The sequence below is a fragment of the Crocodylus siamensis genome, chromosome 9 (genome assembly GCF_052110815.1).
Source record: "Crocodylus siamensis isolate JL-2025a chromosome 9, ASM5211081v1, whole genome shotgun sequence".
Lineage (NCBI taxonomy): Eukaryota > Metazoa > Chordata > Crocodylia > Crocodylidae > Crocodylus > Crocodylus siamensis.
In genome coordinates, this window is record NC_143403.1 from 60,314,982 (window position 1) to 60,334,859 (window position 19,878).

Genomic DNA, 19,878 nt, shown 5'->3' on the forward strand with positions numbered 1-19,878 from the left:
TCATGTCTTTCGTGTGCCTGGTATCATGTGTTTGCATTTCACCTAGCACAAAGAGTCTCTAATCTAGGCTGGGACCAGAAGTGCTACTCCGGTATAAAGGACTTCTATATTCTGCTGTGGTTCTGATGCTTACTCAGTTATCATGGTCTCACAGTTTTCAGGGTGCTCTCTGCTTTTCGGGTGGCCACTTTGACAGCCAGATGGTGAGTCTGAGTTTCTGAAGGACTGAAATCCTTAGCTCTCCTTAACCTCGCTCAGAGCTATGGGTGCTCAGTGCTTTGCACGTCATGTCCCAGGTGTATTAAAGTTCTGCACTGAAAAATCAGCACCCCGGCATAGTTTCTTCAAACCTTAAGTTTTGAAGAAAATCAGGTTACATTTTCAAAAGCATCTAAGAGCATACGAACCATTTCAAAAGGGATATAAGTACTTTGGAACCAGGTTTTTAAAGGTATGTAGGCAATCGTCTGAAAATCCTACTAGACCCCGAACCTGCTCAGCAAGGTAAAGATTAGGCCACTTTAATTCAGAAGCCTAAATACTGAGTTGATTTCAGTCACACAGCGAAAGGTAGAAGGAGAATCCGGGAGCCTGGTGCCCAGTCCACTGCTCGGCCACACTCCTAACTGCTAGTGCCTGGTCTGTAATGCATGTGCTACAGCCACAGGACACCAGCTACGTCATCCCTGCTTTTATATGTAAGCATGGATCGCTTAAATATTTGAGTTCCTCCTTTATTTAAAATAATACTTCTTCCGGCAGCCCCCGTCCTTTTGTTCCATCCATTTTCCTGCCTCCCTCTCCTTTCTCCGTGCCCGCCAGCTCCATTGCATTTGCAGAATATTCTGTCAGCAGATCCAGGCAGGGGCCGTGTTTCTCACCAGAGGGTGTATCATAGTTCAACGCCACAGCTGGTTAAAAAAAATAACACGGCAAACAGATGCAACTGAAACCATCCATTTAGAGTAACGCTTTCTTTTAAAGTGAGGACCTTTCCTTGAAACAGTTTATTGCTTGTCTAATTGGTATATTCTGAGGGACAGAATGGCTTCCCTGTTCCTAAGATATTCAGCCCTTCCAAGATGCTTTAACTAACAAAGCAAAAGATTAGAGAGCCCAGATCAGATGTTTTTCCTATCAAAGACTTTTCTTTCCTTTTTCTTTTTTCAACATGGATGTTTCAAGTCTCTATTGGGCCGAGCTTCATTAAGGCTGTTAACATCCTTGAGTTGATGTCTCTTTGCCCAGCGTACAGTTTGGGTGGCCTGAACTAAACTCTCCCAGAGGGCTCATTACAGGTGGTAGGCAGACAGGCCTGGAGCCTAGGCCATACCACATATCCCTGAGAGAAATGTGTTTCCCTGACCAAAAAAGCACAATATTATATTCTTAAAACATTCCAGCCCTGTCTGGGTGTTCTCTGCACGCATTCCTGTACGGGGGGATTATTATTGTAGAGAATTTATAAAGTCATTCATTTCTCTAGAAGTGTATGACATGGGTTTTGGTTGAATGGGCCTAGTGCAAACTCAGAGCCATGTGGTGCTGTAAAAACACAACAGTAAATAAATCAGCAGGGAGAATTTACACTTCATCCTTCTGATTGTTTTTACACTCGGCAGCTCAGACTTAGAGCCAGAGTGTAAAATAAATACCCGTAGCACTGAAAATGCAGCATCACAATCTAGCCTGTTAGCAATCAAGAATAAAGAAACAGAGCGCGGTCCCAGTCAAGCAGGTTTGCGAAGAGCTTGGATTGACTGGTTTTTTTGCCTCTTCATTTTTTTGTCAACCAGCTGAATTTTATTAGGGTGGTGTCATTCCTACTGAGCCAGTGAGTGATGGTTGCGTCAGGACTTCTCCTTCTTTGAATACATGATATCTTTTTCCTGAGGAGTTATATTTATCACAGCTATAAAAAAAAATCTACTCCAGACTGAAACTTGTCCAAATAGGTGTCAGCCCAAGAAGCAGATGTTTCTCCTTATCTTTGACAAACACGGGGGAAAGCCGTGTTGCCTAGAAGGCAGGATGCTGCGCTAAGGGCCAGGAGACTTTGGTCCTATGCCTGCCTCCTTCAGTGCATTTGGGTAAGTCATCTCACTTTTCTATGCCTCAGTTTCCTCATCTGCAAAATGTGATGGAGTTTACTGCCCTCACTTTGAAAAGTGAGCTCAGGGAAGAAAAATGAGATCAGGGAAGGAAAGCTTAAACATAGCTGGCAAATGGCTCAGTATGAGCTCCTAAAACACTTTACGTTGGGGGCGGGGGGGCGGTCTTTTTCCCCAAGGACGCAGGGTGCACCTGTGGCTTAGGGTTTATCTCTGCATCTTCAGAGGCTGTCACTCGCCTGCCGTTTCAGCCCCCTGGCAGGCAAAGGAGACCATCGTTAAATGTCATTAAATTGTTTTTGGAAAGCTGAAGCTATTCTGAGACTTCACATTTTAAACACAGTGGAACTTTCCTATGCTGAAGTCAACATTTTCCACAGAAAAATTCTAGTCCAGGATTCGTTAACAGGGCAGTAAAATAATGCATGCACCACCCTAATACCTCACTGCTTCAGGGGCTTCCCCTGTATCTGAGGTTAATACAAATCTTTCTTCCCTTGCAAAACAACACTTGGGGGACTTAGCATTCATCGCCCCAGCACCTATCCACGACAGCGGGACCATTGCTTGACCATAACTGCTCAGAGGGAGCCATGGGAATCTGTCTGAATGCCGTTTGGGTTCAAGGAGCAATCTGTAGCCACAACTGGCTTTGTCTGCTGGGTTGAAATTCACTATCCCCCCTCCCCCCCCCAAAAAAAAAAAAGCACAGGTGAAAAGGCTTTGTGCTGGGTACTCAGACAAGCTTGTGGATGGGCTCCATCTCCTCAGCCTGTGGGCGAGCTAAGCCACTGCAGGGCTGTCCTTTACAGCGCGTGGGCTGGCTTAGCATCTGCGGCCTCTCTACACCACCTGGGAAGTATGACGGGGTTAACGCAGGAGCCCCTGCAAGTCACGTTGCAGGAATCCCTCCCTCCGCTCCACCTTGTTTTTGCATTCTGTGCGCCTGGCATATTTTTGGACTCTATGCAAAATAAGACAGATAGTATATATATCTGGTAGCATAAAGGATTATGGAAATGAGCTCAGTTCACAGGAGCATATAACTGATGTTGGCATTTCCCATATTTCCTTAGCAAAACAAATCCGAGCATAATAAAAGGGAAGATACTGTGAAGGTGGGATGACTCCCTGCCATTGATAAGTGATAAATGACCGTTGATACAGACCTTCACACCCAAGTGGATGCTGTGCTCTGAATGCCGGCATGAGCCTAATGAGAGGCATTTCCAGACAGGCTGAGACCTAGGCCCTGCTCTGCAGGTGAAAACAGGTAGGAGCACAAGTGCTCAAATCTGTTCTGACAAGTCAGTTGAGTGTGCAAAAATGGGAGCACAGACTGCCCCCCACAGAAGAGATGCTCCCACCCTGCTCTGATACCATGATTTCTCTCTTCAGGTATACAAACCAGGAAAATCTGAATCAAAACATTTGGACCAAAACCCTGTTGTCCTTCTGCATCTATTACACAGGCCAAACCCTGTTTTCTTCAATCAGAATTCTTGTTCTTAGTAGGGAACAAGTGCTCTTCGTAGTCCAAGAGACGCAGTCCTGAAGATAGAGCCAGCCCTTCTGAAGCCTGCTCAAAAGGTACTGATTGTCCTTTGAGAGAGAACCTCTCTTTCCCATCATCCCCACCGGGGCTGTCCTTCACTGCACACTCCCTTTCTATGGCAGCAACAGGATTTTGTTGAGTTTTGGGGAAATGGGCCCTTCCTGCTCACTTGAGCTCTATTTGGATTGCTAAGGAACTGTGCTAGGGAAGCAGCGCACAGTGCGGTCTCTGGAGAAAGGCAATTTTTGCACTAAAAAGAAAAAAATAAAGGAAAATATCTTCCAGACTTATGTCTATTGACAGTTTGGCTCAGAAGTGGGGAGAGAATGTTGAATCTCCTCTATCATCGCAGCCTTTGGGTCCTTGGGTATTGACTTGTTTATTTAACAAGCTCCATTATTAAACTAGGCCTTGGATTTCCAGTGGAAGTTCAAGCCCCTGGAAAGCTGTGTGTATGCTTTCATTCTGCTCAAAGACATAGTGAAGGACATAGGAACTTAATAAGGCTTGGAGTTGGGGAACGCAGCCGAATCCAATTTTAAATCTGTTTGGGAGCCTGTGTCTGTTTAACCCATTGTAAACTCTTTTGTTTGGTCTTACTTGCAATAATGGATAGTCCAAGGGCGTATCATGCTTCGAGAACATACCGGAGGTTGCAGCTACTCTAGACTAGTGGGGCCCAACCTTTTTTGGCAGGCATACCACAAATTAGCCCCACCCACGTCCCTGATCCCCTTTATCTGACCAATCCCCTTTGATTCTCCTTGATCCCTTTTCTCTGCCCAATCTCGTGCTTTGCTTTTTACTTCCTGCCCTGTGTCCCCTGCCTGATCTGCTCTGCTTTCTCTTTCCTGCCCTATCTACTGCTGTGCTGCCTGTCCCCTCCCCTGTCCTCCACATGCCAGATACAAAGGCTGCCCATGTCACTTATGGCACCTGTGCTGCAGGTATGGTCACTCTGGCTCTCAACCACAGAGGCCATACTGTCACCATGCCTTTCCCACTGTCCACCTCACACTGTGGAGGGGCTGGAGACCCAGCCATAAAAAACTTCTTAGTTAAACTAGGATGGAAAATTGACAGTGGCCAGTGAATGCTCAGTCTTACAATGTGCTGAGCTGTTGGGCATGAATACAGCAAAGCCCTTGGACACATGGTTAAATTTATGCACTGAAATAGTCCCATTGGCCTCATTGAGACTATTCATGGATTTCAGTGCCTTGCAGCATCAAGGCCTAAATAAGAGTCAGACCCTATAAATGCTTTTGATGCTGCTCTTTCAACCCACGGTCCCCATGGATGCGGTCCCCAGCTGTCATCAGTCGTGAGCAGTAAGTGTTTATGTTGTGATGCCATTCTTGTGACTGGGAAACTCGAGCATTTTATAAAGGATACGCAAGGAGTCACTTGCTGCTGATGGGCAGCCTCTCTGAGAGACAGGCCTGCACCTGTTTGTTAGTATGCCTCAGTGCATCACAGCAGGTTCGGAGAGGAAGGATAAAACCTCGTGCAGATGAAATTCTTGAGACAGTTTAGGCAAGTAGAATTGAATTTATATTTGATGCCAACGTTTTGGCCTCAAGCCTGGGCCCTCTTCTTCTAGCTGCAACAATACTAATATTTAAAGTTCCAAGGGCATTTATCATGACTGTTCATCCTCTTTGGCAGTGACATATCACATGCCCCCCCAGAAGCATCGAGATGCTTGATGCACATTCATGACTTAGGTTGCATGACACCCCAGAAGTAAATGACTAGGATCCCCTTTTTGCCCATAAGGAAACTGAGGCACTGGAAAACTGAAAATCCAGTGAATTTCCAGGGAGGGGAGGAGAGAACAGAATCTGTGTCTCCTTATTCTTAGGCATGCATTGAAACTAGAAATGGACCCTTCTTCTCTACAACCCCTTGTCCCAGCGGTAGCACCCCACCACGCACTGACAGTGTACTTTGGAAGCGTGCCATTTTTTAACCTCTGCATTAATTTCTGTAGCACCTGCATCCCAGATCAAAATACTGCTCCAGCCTGAACCTGCTTAGCTTTTGAGATGTGATGAGAGCTCGGCTTGAGGTGATACAGCATAGAGGTCATCTGTTTTCTCCCTCCTCCTCAACCGGCCTTTGCTTCAAAGGCTCTCGTTACCTGGGAAATGGCAAGAACAATGCCATTAGGTCATAGGTGTGTTTGTCATGCCACTTGAGCATACATGCAATTTGTTGCAAGCTACCACCCAGGGAGTTGATGGGCCAGGCTGGAATGAGAGAGTTTGTTTCCATCCACTGTCTTTCATACCGGGTTGAAAAAGCCCATAACATGATAGGACTTTAGAGAGGAGCAGTTGTTGCTGTTAGATCCTCAACCAGATGTGGTAAACAGAGCGTTGAGCTAAAGAAAGAGGTTCCACCCATAGATAAAAGTGCATGCGTGTCTGTTAAAGACTTGGGGGTCTGGGGCAGGAAACTGAGAGGGGAGGATTAGTGCATTATAGAAAAGGATGGAAAAATAAGAAAGAGGCTATGTGATGTAAATAGACCTAAGCACTCTTCAGGCAGTCTGAGCTTTTGAGATGAAGGGTCAGTTGTATAGATATGCCACACAGACAGCTCTGATCATTCAGTACAGGGGGAGGGCCAGTAAGGTTTTGTGCACATGAGGACTTAGACTCTGTTATTTCACCATTTTGCACCTTTTCTATCCAAAACTGTGATAGGAAACCAAAGAGGATTTGATACTTGGGCAGTACTGAAATGTGTTCTGATCAGACAGAGCTTTGTCTTTGACAGCCACACGGACACTTTTAAAAGTTGCTTGGGATTTGAACCCATCACTTCAATTGTCTAAAAAATCCCTGTGCAGCTCTTGAAAAAAATAGATGTGGCCCAGGGGTAAAGCACATTATGAATTGACACTGGGCAGCATTCACCATGCACTGGACTCTGCCCCCCATAACCCCAACGAGCAGACAGTCCTGCTGCTGTCATTATTTCACTGGAGTGGCTCGTGGAGCCAGGTACAACTGAGTGTAAGGAGAGGAAGTAGAATTTAGTCGACAAGTTACCAGCAAGGTCTCCGTTTACTATGGTTGTCTGAGCAGAAAGACATACAACAGGACCCTTTCATTATGCACCAGGAACGTGTTTGAGGTCAGATGCCTTCTAGTTTTACAGAAAAATACATACAGATCCTGTAAATAAATGGAACTCTGCCAAACCTACCAAATGAAATTCTGCCCTCGGTTACAACTGCAACCCGTACAGCTCACTCTCCCTTTTCCAAGAACAGGCCATGAAATACAAACAGACGGAAACTAAGTCAGTGTCGCTAATTCTGCAGAACACTTAAGCAAAGGCTGAACTCCCGTTGACTTCAAGTGACTGGGAAAGTCGATAAAGTGGGGGCTGCTGAACTTCCTTCCCCCTGTGCCTTTTGAAAGATTCCCCCTCAATTAGTAAAAGTAATGATATATTCATAGGCCAGTTTGAGACTGGAATGAGGGCTCTGGTCCTTTTTGAGGGCTGGAGTCGCTCTACGGGCATCTCTGTTAGAACAAATCAGCTTTTGACCCACCCCTGGGACTGCCTTCATTGACTTTGTTGGCCCACTGGAGTCACTAATAAAACTTCTACTGACTTCAGTGCAGCCTGGTGTTTCTGCTAAGGCTTCCCAGTCAAAGCAGTGCAAGAGAGGCCTGCAGAGAAATCGCTCCTGCTTTTGAAAGTCTTTTGTGAACATTTGCCAGTCTATGTGCGAGAGTTGAACTGCCAGAAAACAGGCAATGTGATGCTAATGATCAAACACACCAGACAGAAGGAGAAGCAAAAGCAGGTCCAATCTGCACAGACTTTTCTAGATAATCCAAGGTTCTTGCTGCATTCTTCACTACACAGTTATTACAGCTCTGGGATGCCATGCAAAAAAACCCCTGAATTTGATTCCTGTTCCCCTGAACTGCACTCCCAATAACATTTGTTCAGTCTCTGCTGGAGAGGAGCTTCCTTGACTTCCTCTGCAGCACCTAGTTTGGCCAAAGCAGTAACAGCATTGATGATCAAGTCCAGTCCAATGCACTTTGAGCAAGGGTTGCCACTGCCATGTGGTGTAGAAAGAAGGAGCTAAAAGTAAGTTATCATAAAGACTCAACTGGCAATATGCAATTACTTGTCCTTGCAAGGAGATATACGCATTTTAGCCAAATAGCATAAGCATAAGCTCCAAGTCAGCTCCCAGTGGATAAAACATCTATAAGGACACACAAATGAGTATATGTAGGAAAGGGCAAATTCAGACTTGAGTAACTACCACCAGTCAGTAGGGCAAACTACATTCTTGCATTAAAGCTCACTGAAAAAAGTAGATGCATTTTTTGCAAAAATAAATACATAAACACACATAATATAATATAATATAATATAATATAATATAATATATGAAAATGTTATAGTAAATTCAAAATGTAGACAAAAAAGTGTTGAACTGTTTTAATTATTTATCCATTGGTCAATAGAGGATAAAATCTTCACACAATTTCTTTCTGTGCATTTTACTGTCTTTAATGCATTTAACCCTTTGGGGCCTTTCTTTGGTTGCTTGATTCTCCTGTGAGGTTTAGTAATGACAATAGCAGTTTCATAATTTCATAGTTTGTAGGGTTGGAAGGGACCTGAGCAGTTCATTGAGTCCGACCCCCTACCAGTTCCAGGTCTTTATCCTAGTTATTGACTTATATCTTATTGACTAAAACTGTATCTGAAAATGTGAGGTTGACTTATATGTAGGGTTTACTTATAATTGGAACAATAATGGTGTATTTGAATCATGGTGTACTCTTCTGGATGACTTGGCTCTTTTGTAGATCTCTCTCTGCATCTGTTGCTTTTATCATGATGGATTCAATATTGCTAGGTTTAGCATTAAACATATATTCATGCCTCTCATTATCTACAGCCCTGATTGCCCATTATGATACAACAAGCTAGGGCACGTACTGGATTTTGGGAGCCTCAACTCTGTGGCTTTCCTGAGGGTTGAACAATGGGGAAATCAATAAAAGCAAGCATTAAGAGCAGAAAGCACAGAAACCCCAATAAAAATGCCAGAAAAGCTTATTTTCCTTGGAAGAAATGCACTGATTGTTGAATATGCTGATTGTTTTAAAGTTATTTTATATTTTAAACTGCCTCTATCTAGCCAATGTATTTTTTCTGTGTTTTCAAGAAGTCTAAAATGATTATAGTGTCCTGCAACTTGGCTTAAAATGTGATATTCCCAAAGCCATTATGTAGGTTTGGATATTTTGGACTCCACTCCTGACATAAGGAACAAAAACAAACGTGGGACAGAAATGTAATTTTAACTTTACGCCAATCTAAATTTTAGGATCATAAACAGCATAATTGTTATTTATATTTGCCTAACTTGCATTGCAGTGAAACCTGAAAGTTTATGTTGTGCACTCACAAAGCTTATAATTTCAGGTTGACCACAATATGCCAATGCTAAAGAAAGTAAATGGAAAATAGAAAATCCAGGCTCCAGTAACGCAGTGAGGCTGAATAATTCAGTAGTTGCTGCAAAGGTTATGTTTACTCACTCTGAAGTCTAAGGTTAATCCTATTCAATATATCAGTTGTAATACTGGAAAGGCTCTATTGGGCAATATAGTTTATTGGATTAAATTAGTGCGTGAACAGCTACTAGTGAGATCCATTGTTTTGAATGGTTTCATATTTCCATTATACTCCATTAAATGTTTCACTTTAATGTACTGTCCATATTTCTATTTTTTGTCCTTCATGAACTGTTTTAAGTATATTCTTAACCCGTGCAGCAGCAAGTGCTTGGATCTACTCAATATTTTGTGCCTTTTGCAAATGCTTTCTATCAAGTACAAGAATTTTGAAAGGCATCTTGTGGTGGGACTATGGCAAAACATTCATATAAAAGTCTGTGCAGGTGAAAGACCCTATTGGGGAAAGGGAATCTTTTGCTGACAAAAGCATAGGATGTTTAGAAGTGACTTAGGCACTTAGGAGCTTAAATTTCACTAACCGTCAATGAGAGCTGGAATAATACTTTCAAAAGACTCTGACTGTGTGGACAGATGAAATACTTTACCATTTGGAAAGGTAGGAGAATTGCCTGTGGTTCAGCTGAGTCTGTAATAATTGTTCTGGCTACCTGCTGTGTTGCACAGGAAGGGGAAGCCAAACCATTGTGATTTACTACCTATTTCATTCAGAATTAAATCATTACATTTTAACATAATTTATTGTGAGATAGGAATGGGCAGATGACACCATTGCAGTGGACATACATGCTATAATTCTTTTCTACAGTGCCTGGGAGCCAGGTTTACCTAGGTACTTTTGTGCCCAAGGAGGTAGGTAGGTCTACTGGAATTTGTAAAAGCGACAGCAGGCTAAGCCTATAAAAGTAATGGCATTACATACTAAACTAATTACTTAATCTCCTTAGGTGCTTTTGTAAATCCCAGGAGTTGTCTATCTGTGTCTTTAGGTGCCAAAATGCCTTTGTAACTCAGACCCTTAGACACCTAGAACACTTGGTGAAAGTCAATGGGACTTAGGCTCCTAAGGGCCTAATTCACTTCTGAAATTTGAAGGCTTGAAGTCTTCTAAATCACTGAGGCCCTTCAAAAAAATTACCTAGAGATCAGAAGCAGAGGGTCAGGCTCTAAGATGCTGTAGACCAGTGTAGGCTTTAATATAGCTTTGTTGATTTAGGCCAGCTAGGAGTGGACAGCATTAAGAGCAGTAATGTAATTAGCACTGCTCCTGCTCTAACAATCTGGCTTTACCATCAGCCAAGGTTAAAAGAGTTACTTTATCACATTCATGATCTGTGTACACTACAACAGCCTACCCTGCTACAAAAGGCTGAGACATGTCCTAAAAATAAAATCCTCTTCAAAGAGCCTACAACTTACATCTGCAATATTGATAAGGGTTTGTAGCTTTTTGGTGGTGGCTGAGCTGTTAATGGGGAAATTACTTGGGCTCAACTTCACTACAGCCTGACTCACATTTCCATCAACAGATGCATTATGCTGCTAAGTCCCTGAGGCTTCGGGTAGATTTTCTGTGTGCTGCTGCTCGGCTCACACATAGCAGAGCGATGCCACACAGGGGTGCTAAAACTTCTTGTATAAAACTTCTTGCAAACCCCAGTGTTCAGTTATTGGAACTTTCTTGTGTGCTTCAAGGACAGATCCAGCATGCATCAGAGCTGCCTCCATGGGGCCAGTATGATCTGTCCCAGAGCCATCTTTCCTGGATCTTGAATACAATTTGCTTTAAAGAGCTTTTCTGCGCTCTCTGCAGACTGGGCTGCCTGATATTTCCTAGCACACAAATACAAATAGTTGTGGGGGGTGGGCGGGTCCAGATAAAAAGAAATAAGGAAAATTGCATACCCATAGGCTTAATTTGTGACAAAGTGGCAAAAATCTAACTGGTCAGAGGTCTCTGCTAGACAAGGGACAACACAAGTCATCCAAAGCACCTTTTCGAGCAAAGTTAGCCCTTCTATAATCACGTAAAGAGACAAGGTCAGGCTGAATAGGGCAAGTAAAATGCTTTTCATGCCTTGAAGTATTAATAATCAAAGAAGAAATGGATTATCATCTGGGTTGTAAATATTCCCATATGCAATATTACACAAAATATAAATAATCCCACCATTCTGTAACTAATGACTATTTAAAAAAAGATTATTATTTTTGTAGGAGTACATCTCTCTGCCCTAAACACATAACTCATCTCAATTTTAGTCATGTTACCATGCATCTGTTTCTCTAATTTGTCCAACAGCTTACATGACCTTCAACACAATAGCATCTGATCATTAGCAGCTTGTAACTGTTAACAGATTTTGGCCTTATATAATTTTGTGCTGTAAAGGAGTACTTTCTCCTTGTAACTGATAAGTGCCATTCAGAGAGATGAGGCTATTGCTGCCCGTGGTCATTAACAACATGGAGACCCAGCCTATAAATAAAAAAGAGGAATGTTCTGCATACCCCTTCCCAAACCCACAAAATGGTGCCTCCCGATTTTAAAAGATACCAAACAGGCATGGAGCAAAGTGTTATTTTTAAGCTGCTTAGACAGTAATGCAAACAGTGGCAGTGTCTAAAATCACAGACAAATAGCAATAAATAAAATCGAAAGCACTAGGACCTATCAAGGCGGGGGGCCATGTCCTCAGGGATTTGTAATGGGATACAGAGGCTTTCACCTCTTGGTCTCTCATTCACATTTCAAATCCAGCCCAGCTCAGAAGTGACCAAAGGTCGTTACCATCCAGTGGCTGTGTAGTGGCATATGTGAATGGAGACATGGTTTTATTTTAGCTCCTGGAAACAGAAATCTTTTAAAAAGACAATTTTAGCAATATAAAAACACTAATATACACAGCAATTCATTTATGCATCTTTTTTGTATTTTGTCCATTATCCTAGCATCCAGATACATTAATTTGGAGATCTGAAATACTTTGGTGAGGCACCAAGTCAGCAAAGCATACAATCATATGCTTAAGTGCTTAATATAGAGGCCCTGATTCTACAAACAGTGGTGCACATGCTGAACTTTACAGTCCCTTTGGGACCATGCGGGATGTGTGAAGTTAAGCAAGCATGGAAATCATTGCATGATTGCAGAACCAAGAATTTAAAAGTATGGAAGATTTGTAAAAGTGCAAAGTTTTATTATTTACTCTTCAAATTCTGCAAAATAAAGATTGTTTCTAAAACAAAGGATTCTATGTGGTTGTCTCCTGGTGAGCAAAACACCAAAGTCCCAGAAAATGGGGGTATTCAAATGAAACACTACTCAGAGAATAGCTAGCTATGAGGGGATGTGATAGTAATGAATGATGTGGAGAAATAAATAAGGATCTATTATTTACTGTCTCTCTCAATACTAGAAAGAGGGGACACAGTGAAATTACTAGGAAGCAAGTTTAAAACAAAAGGAAATTATTTTTCACGCCATGCATAATGAACTTGTGGAACTCATTGCCACAAGGTGCTGTAGAGGCTGATGGTTTACCCAGGTTCAAAAAAGGATTGGACATATTCATGCAGACTTGGTCCATCAGTGGGTATTAAACATGAGAGTTAGGGGACTTCCTAGCCCTCTGAATGCTGGAAGCTGTAAGGGAAGCAGGGCAGGGAACAGCTCAGTCCGGACAGCCCCTGCACATAACTCTTCCACTTAGCATCCACTCTCCCACTGTGAGATACAGGTTTATAGGACAGATGGACCTGTGGTCTGACACAGTTTGGCACTTCTTATGTTCTTAATATCACACAGATGTGATAGTCCCACTACTGTCTTACCCATTTTACCCCATGTCCTTTGAACAGTCCTTGCTCTCAGGTGACCAGTTGAGGTTGGACAGTCCCAGTTGATCCGCCATCACCTCCTGCTGTGGCCATGATGAAGCCTGGAGTCAGACTGTTTTCCTCCCTCCCCAGCAGTCGATCCCCATCCATGCCCGAGGCTTCTAGTATGTTCAGAGCAAAGCCAGTTTGACTGGATGCAGGATTTGTCTTGGGTTCCTGTCCTTAAATGATTTCATGGTGCTGTTGGGGGCTGATTTACTATGTTATAAATTGATGCATGTTTCCTTGGCCTGGAAGGTGTTATATAACTATCAGATATTATTATTGTGTCACTATTAATAGCCACCTCTGGGAAACAATAGGAGCTTGCAAATAGCTCTGGTCATCAAATGCCAACCAGACTATCCTCCAGTGAGTGAGTGAGATTCCCAGAAAGCATCTATTTGGGGAAGCATAACATTTGCAAATAGGCCTGTTGCGAGAGGCGAAGTCCTGTAGGAATATGGGGAAGCAATTCTGCCCTTGGATGCCTTCTGGCTCTGAGCCTCCATGGTTTTATATCGTGCTTTATATCAGCATACAGTGGCTATAAAATCCTACTGCATAAAGACCTCTCCATTCATTTGTACCAGTGGTAGCATTTCATAGTTACACACCACTCATTTTTACATGGGTGCACAGGTAGGGGAACAGATGCTGTTTTTCCATTTCTCTGGACATGAGCGGTTTTTACGTGTGTCGAAGAAAGGATAGTATTGTGATTAGGGCTGGTCAGTGACTCGGGGGATCAGCATGGCCAACTCTTGCAGTAGCAGGTGTTTTTTCTATGGGGCCCAACTCCTAGGATCCTGTGAGTAGGTGAGACTCTCAGGTTTTATTTTCTTTCATTCACTCTTAACTCCTGTGGAGCCCTCTCCAAGGTTGAAGGTGTAACTGGGCTGTCTCCTAAATGCCCCAAGGCAAATAAACAACATCCCAAAAGCATTAGGGCTCTTTTCTTTAATGTCAGGATTTTGAAGTCGGCTTCATAATATTTGAGGATCTGACTTCTGATTTGCAAACACTTGGCATTGACAAGGAGCTTGGGCAAATCACTTAACTTTCCCAGCTGAGATCAGGACCTCCCTGTTCTACAGATTATGTAATGAGGAAGTCCCCACCCCAAAATTCTTTCGTGCTAAATAAAGCGTGAGAAAAGGGAAAGATATCATCCCTGGTAAGAGATGGGGAACTGAGGCCCAGAAAGATTGTCTTGCTCATTCAAGCAGAAAGGCTCTAGCAGAGCCAAGTGCATGCAGGCAGGGCTGGCCCAAGCTATATCACCAGTTAGGCCAAAATAAATTTCACAGCCCTCTGCCCCAACATTTGATAGATAACTGCACTGACCAATCAGAAGTTGCCAATAACTAATCACCAGCTCCAGGCCCTTACCACCAAGCCTACCAGCAATGAGATGAGAAAAGCAAACCTTGGGCTGGAGAATTCATTAGAAACTTTTTTAACAGGAACTTTGAGGACAGTAGCAGGGCCATGTCTATTTGGGAGCCTTCTTCATTAGAGCTAGGGACAGAAGTTACACATAAAGTGATTTAAATGATCAGAAACTGGTTTAAACCTGTGACAGGACAGAAGCTCAGTAGACATAAACCAGTTTCAAAATGGCTAAAATTGGTTTAAGATAAACCTGGTTGAATGTAGTATCACTTAACTGATTTTGGTCAAACTGGTTTAATGAAACTTCTGTTCCAGACCCCTTCCTGGTTCAAGTTAAATCAGAGTCTTTCAGCATCCCAGCATTTTCCAGCCCTCCACTGGGCCATGCTGTCTGCTCCAGAGAGCAGGGCTGGCCATGCCCCCCCGGCTCCCTCGCTGGAGCAGTGAGGGCTAGCTGACAAACGGGTGAAGGGGGCAAGCCTGGCTGGGGATCCAACCCAGTCTGCGAGAGGGGGAGGAACTGCACTCCAGGCAAATGCTGGCTGGGATTTAGGGCAAGGGCAGTTAAACACTCCTCCCACTCAAACTTACTGCCAGCTGCAACTGTAGACTACAAATCCCAGAGGCACTTGGAAGCAGGAAGAGGAAGTGATGAACAACCCTGCAGAGTCCTGTTGTTGTAAGTCTAGATTGCAAATCCCAGATACCTTGGGGGCAGCAGGAAGAAGAAGTAAATACATAGCCAAATAGCTGTGCTCTTGTGCCCCCTGGCTTCTGGCCTAAGCCACTGCAGGCATATGGCTGCATTACCTGAATCAAAGGTAAATGTCTGTTTACTTCTCTTTCAATTTAATCTCTGCAGCGTAGACAAAACTGCAAAGACTGAATCAATTCAACCTTGGGCTTTTTGACTGTCTGTAACTAGCCTAGGAGCCTAACTTTTGGAACCTAGGGTTAGGAACTTTGGCTAACATTAATATTTTGGAGGGTTGTGGCAGAAAGCACTGTTCCCCATGAAGGATGCTAGGTACTGTGCAACCATATATGCATGGGGACTACTTTGTCATAGAAATGCTGGCACATCTGGGGTGAAAGGTAACAACAGTTTACCAGGGCACAGCAGTACTAAGCAGTGGCTTAGGACAGAATGGAACAAATACCTTTCCTGTATGTGACTGAAACTGCCAGAGGGATTTACATTAGTAGGACAAACTGACTCAAGTTGGAAGCTGACCTAGATGCAAAGATATACCTCATCTATTTCCCAGCAGTGTTGCTGGAGCACCAGTGATCGTAGGTGCTCAGATCTGGTGCTGACCACATACTGCAAGCAATGATTTGTTACTGAATGTTGAACACATGCCTTGTGCTCCATTTATGCATTGTAGTGATGTGAGATGTGGGATTCTGTTCGAAGTATTTCAGAGATGCTGTAGTTGTGGGAGGGGCAGTGAACAGGTCAGCAGAAGTATTTGTAGAGCAGTGCACCATAAGCATGCTATCCAGAATACTCCTGGGCAGAAAATACCCAGTTCCTATGTGTGCAGCAAGACTGATCCAAAGGCAGCTATTCCATTGACTGAACTATTCTTGCTTCTTTGTGCAGCACAGATGTGTTGCTCAGAGGCACTCTGCTAGCTATCCATTTGCCCCATGCATGTTTATTGGGAGATCTCAGAGAGGATCAAAAAACAAGGTGGTATACCTGGCATTTCGTGATCAAGTCAGACCTGACCTAGAGATATGTCGGTACCAAGAAGAATGAGGCAAGCCAATCCACCATGCCTGTCATGCCACACCATGCTCTCTTCATATTTCATAGGAACCCAGAGCAACCCTGAGTGCACCTACAGTTTCACAGGGTCTTAGCACAAGTACAGAAGTAATCTCTTCTTGCTCTCTCAGGTTATCTACTCCAGAGGCTCCTATCCCTTGCAGCACTGAGTGAGCAACCAGTACACTGACAGCTACTGGAGGTCCAGATCCTTTCTGTTCAGTTTAACAGAGCCCACTAATGCCATGCTGCTGAGATCTCTATTTCTGCAGAAGTTCTGTCTCTATAAAAGGACTGAGTGAGAGAGAAGAAAGAAGATGCACCTGAGTCAGGGTGAAAATGGGTTTCTGTACAGATTTAGAGATTTTAGAGCCAGGTGGGGCCATTCTGATCACCTGTGATCACACAGCAAGTACCTGTGCTTGTATTAGTAACTTGCATTTGTCCTTCCCCTTTCATTTGCATTTTTCCTTTCCACAGGTGACCTGCGCAGTCTCACTCTTCATTCACCCCTATAAACAGACAGTCAGCAGATATCAGTGTCTAAGATCTTTGCAATATGTGTGCACAATTTGCAGTGCAAACTAGGGTGGTTTCTTGGAGAAACTACTGTGGTGACCCAGGCAATGAAAGAGAGATGCTCCTGTCGGTCATTGCAAAATGAGAATGATTAAAACTGCAGGGCCAGATGCCAAAGCCCATTTCTGAGGTTTCACTACTGCTGAGCAGAAGCAGAGCTCCCACTGCCTTCAACCAGAGCTTGCTCCTGGGAAGGATGATATGTATGGTGTACAGCATCCTCAGTGACTACACCCTGTCTAAGGTGCCTACAAGAGACGGGCTTTAGTTTCTTCCCAGTTCTAACTGGCTGTGTATAACAGGAATAGCCTCACTTCCCTCTCCACACTCTCTGGGTATGTCTACACTGCACAGTAGGTAGGGCAAATAGCTTTGCCTGGAGACTTGCCCTCTTTCAGTGCAGCTCAGTCTGTAAAGGCAGTCACTAATACAACAGCATAAGGTATATTCCAAGTGGCTTCAGTTGTGTTGCTCCTGGAAATCTACTTAAACCAGAGATCCTTTGTGAAGGGGGAAAATAACTGCTTAGGCAAATACTACAGTTAGGTTTGCTGTGCACTAGGGAGGGTTAGAAGTAATTCTGCTAGTTTCTAGGGATAGGGGCAGATGTTCAAAAAGCCTGAGCCTGAATTGATTCAATCTTTGCAGGTTAGTCTAACCTGGCTAGGCTAAATCATTCTGTAGCTGCACAGACATCCCTGAGATGCAGGCACATGCCTGCAGTGGCTCAGGCTAGAAGCCGGGGGGTGCTGGAGCAGCCCTCCCTTCCCTTGCATAGTGCTGAGCTGAGGGGGTCATGGCCAGGCCCCAGCAGGATTAGAGAGGGGTCCCCCCCACCTCCTTGAGCATTTATCAGCTCTGTTATTAGCATTTATCATCCCATCAGAAAACAAACAGCCTCTCTTATTAGTTCAAGCTCTTCTTAAACAAAGAAGGAACAGAGGGACATTACCAGCTGAGCTGTTGATTAGCTCCGAAAAGCCCTAAGCTAGCATTGCTGTCTGCCACAGCATGGATGGTAACCAGCATGTGGTCTGCTAGCTAATGCTGAGGTGTCTGTATAAGGCAGAGGGGACAGGGGATCGTTGCTTAGCAGGGAGTGGTGAGGGGAGGGGGGGAAGCAAGAGGAAGCCGGGCAGACACTGCCTTGCCTGCAAGTCTCTGCCAGAGCTGTAGCCAAGGAGCAGAGGGGAGGGGCCAGCCTTGCTGTGGAGCAGAGAGCCCATCCAGCTCAGAGAGCATGCCAGGAAGCTGAGGAAGTCTGATTTAACATAAACTAGCAAGGGGTCTGGGACAGACATTGCATAAACTGGTTTGACCCAAATCAGTTAAGTCTGATCCTACATTCAACCAGGTTTATCTCAAACCGGTTTCAGCCATTTTCACACTGGCTTATGTGCACTGAACATCTGTTCTGTTACAGGTTTAAACCAGTTTCTGATCACTTAACCTGGTTTATGTGTAATGTCTGTCCCTAGCCTAGAAGGAGCTTAATACCTCCTCTACGCATTGCAGGTTATCAGAGCTTGTCTGCCCACAGTAAGGGCTTTGCAGCTATCTCAGCAGCTGAAAATCCCCAGTGTAGAAAAGATCTTGGCAGCAGAGAAGAGTGATCCTTCAGATAAGTGGGAAGCTTGCTCACAGCTAGATATATAGGCAAGTGAAGCTGAAGGATGCTGTGGCACAGTGCAGAGATAAGCACACTGACCCAAAAGAGAAGAGAATGAAACTCCTCAAAAGTAGGGCTGTGTGAAACTTCGGGTGTCAATCCGATTCAGAGGAGATTCGGCTCAATTCGGTGGTGGAATCTCCAGATCCAAATCGAATCAGGGGACAAATAAAAAGGTCTGAATCAACTCAAAGTTCTCTGAATCTTCAGAAAAGATTCAGAGAGCTTCAATAATTCAGGCAGTCCCTGCCCGCTGCAGCTGGACTCGGAGCTGGTAAGTAGGGGGCAGGGCAGGGGAGGCTGGGGGAGGAGGAAGGGGACCATGGGGGGACCTCTGTCAGCTTCCATCCCCTGCCTGCTCCCCCCATCCCCCAGACCTCCGTCCACTCCCCCAGAGCCTCCCCCCCATGGCTGCCCTGCCTGGCCCAGCTCCCAGCTCTCTTAAAAAAAAGCCCCACTGAATGGGTGCTGCCAGGCAGAGAGTGATCCCTGCTGCCCCCCACTGCCCCATGCTGCATGGGGGGGCTCTGCATGAACCCCCCAACCCCCCACTCCCCCAGTCTCTGCATGGCTGCCCTGTCCATCCCAGGTCCGGCCCTTCAAGACGAAGAAAAAAGAAAAAAAACCCGGGACTCACCGGCTCCTGCAGTGGCCTTGGGGCTTTGGAGGGCTCGTGCAGAGCTCCCCATGCAGTGCAGGGCAGCAGGGGGCAGTGGGGATTGCCCCCCTGCCAGGCAGGAACCAATGAGTCAGGGGGGTTGGGTTTTTTTTCTTAAAGGGCCACAGCTGGGATGGGCGGGCAGCCATGGGGAGGGGCTGGGACAGTGGGAGGGGTGTCAGGGGGCTTGTTCAGAGCGCCCCCACATGGCCCTGGGCAATGGGGGGCAGTGGGGATTGCCCCCCACCCGGCAGCACCCAGTGAGCCCGGGGCTGTTTTATTTCCAAAAAGCCGGGAGCTGGGGCAGGTGGGGCAGCCATTGCCAGGGCTGGGAGAGCGGACGGAGGATGGGCCTGGGTGATTTGGAGATTTGGAGATTCAGCAGCAGCGGAATCTCTGAATCAGATTCAGCCGAATTGATTTGGGACAGTGATTCAGATCACCAAATCAAATCACTGTCCCTTGAATCAGCTGAGTCCAAATCCGAAGTAAATACTAGCTGCTTTGCCCAGGCCTACTCAGCAGGGCATGGCTGAGTCCTGCTGCCTTCTGAACCCCTGCTTGGGACCTGGCCAGGTTCACCAGGGAAAATGGTATTGCCTTTTTTTGCATTGTTCCGGATGGCTGGGCCCTTCCTGAGCATTTCCAGCATCTCATGGAAGGGGGGAGAAAGGAAAACGGAACCTTTCTTTATTTTCCTTCCTTTTGCAATTTCTCTGCGATCACAAAA

General features: G+C 44.8%; 1 protein-coding gene across 1 annotated transcript in view; it reads left to right on the plus strand.

Moving 5' to 3' along the window:
* Positions 1–1,763: 1,763 nt before the first annotated feature.
* Positions 1,764–19,878, plus strand: part of TBX1 (T-box transcription factor 1) — a 55,976-nt gene continuing 37,861 nt past the window's right edge. Inside the window, exons 1-2 of the mRNA XM_090063602.1 lie at positions 1,764–2,090; positions 3,510–3,701. The gene's annotated coding sequence lies outside the window, so the exon portion shown is untranslated. The remainder of the gene's footprint in view (positions 2,091–3,509; positions 3,702–19,878) is intronic.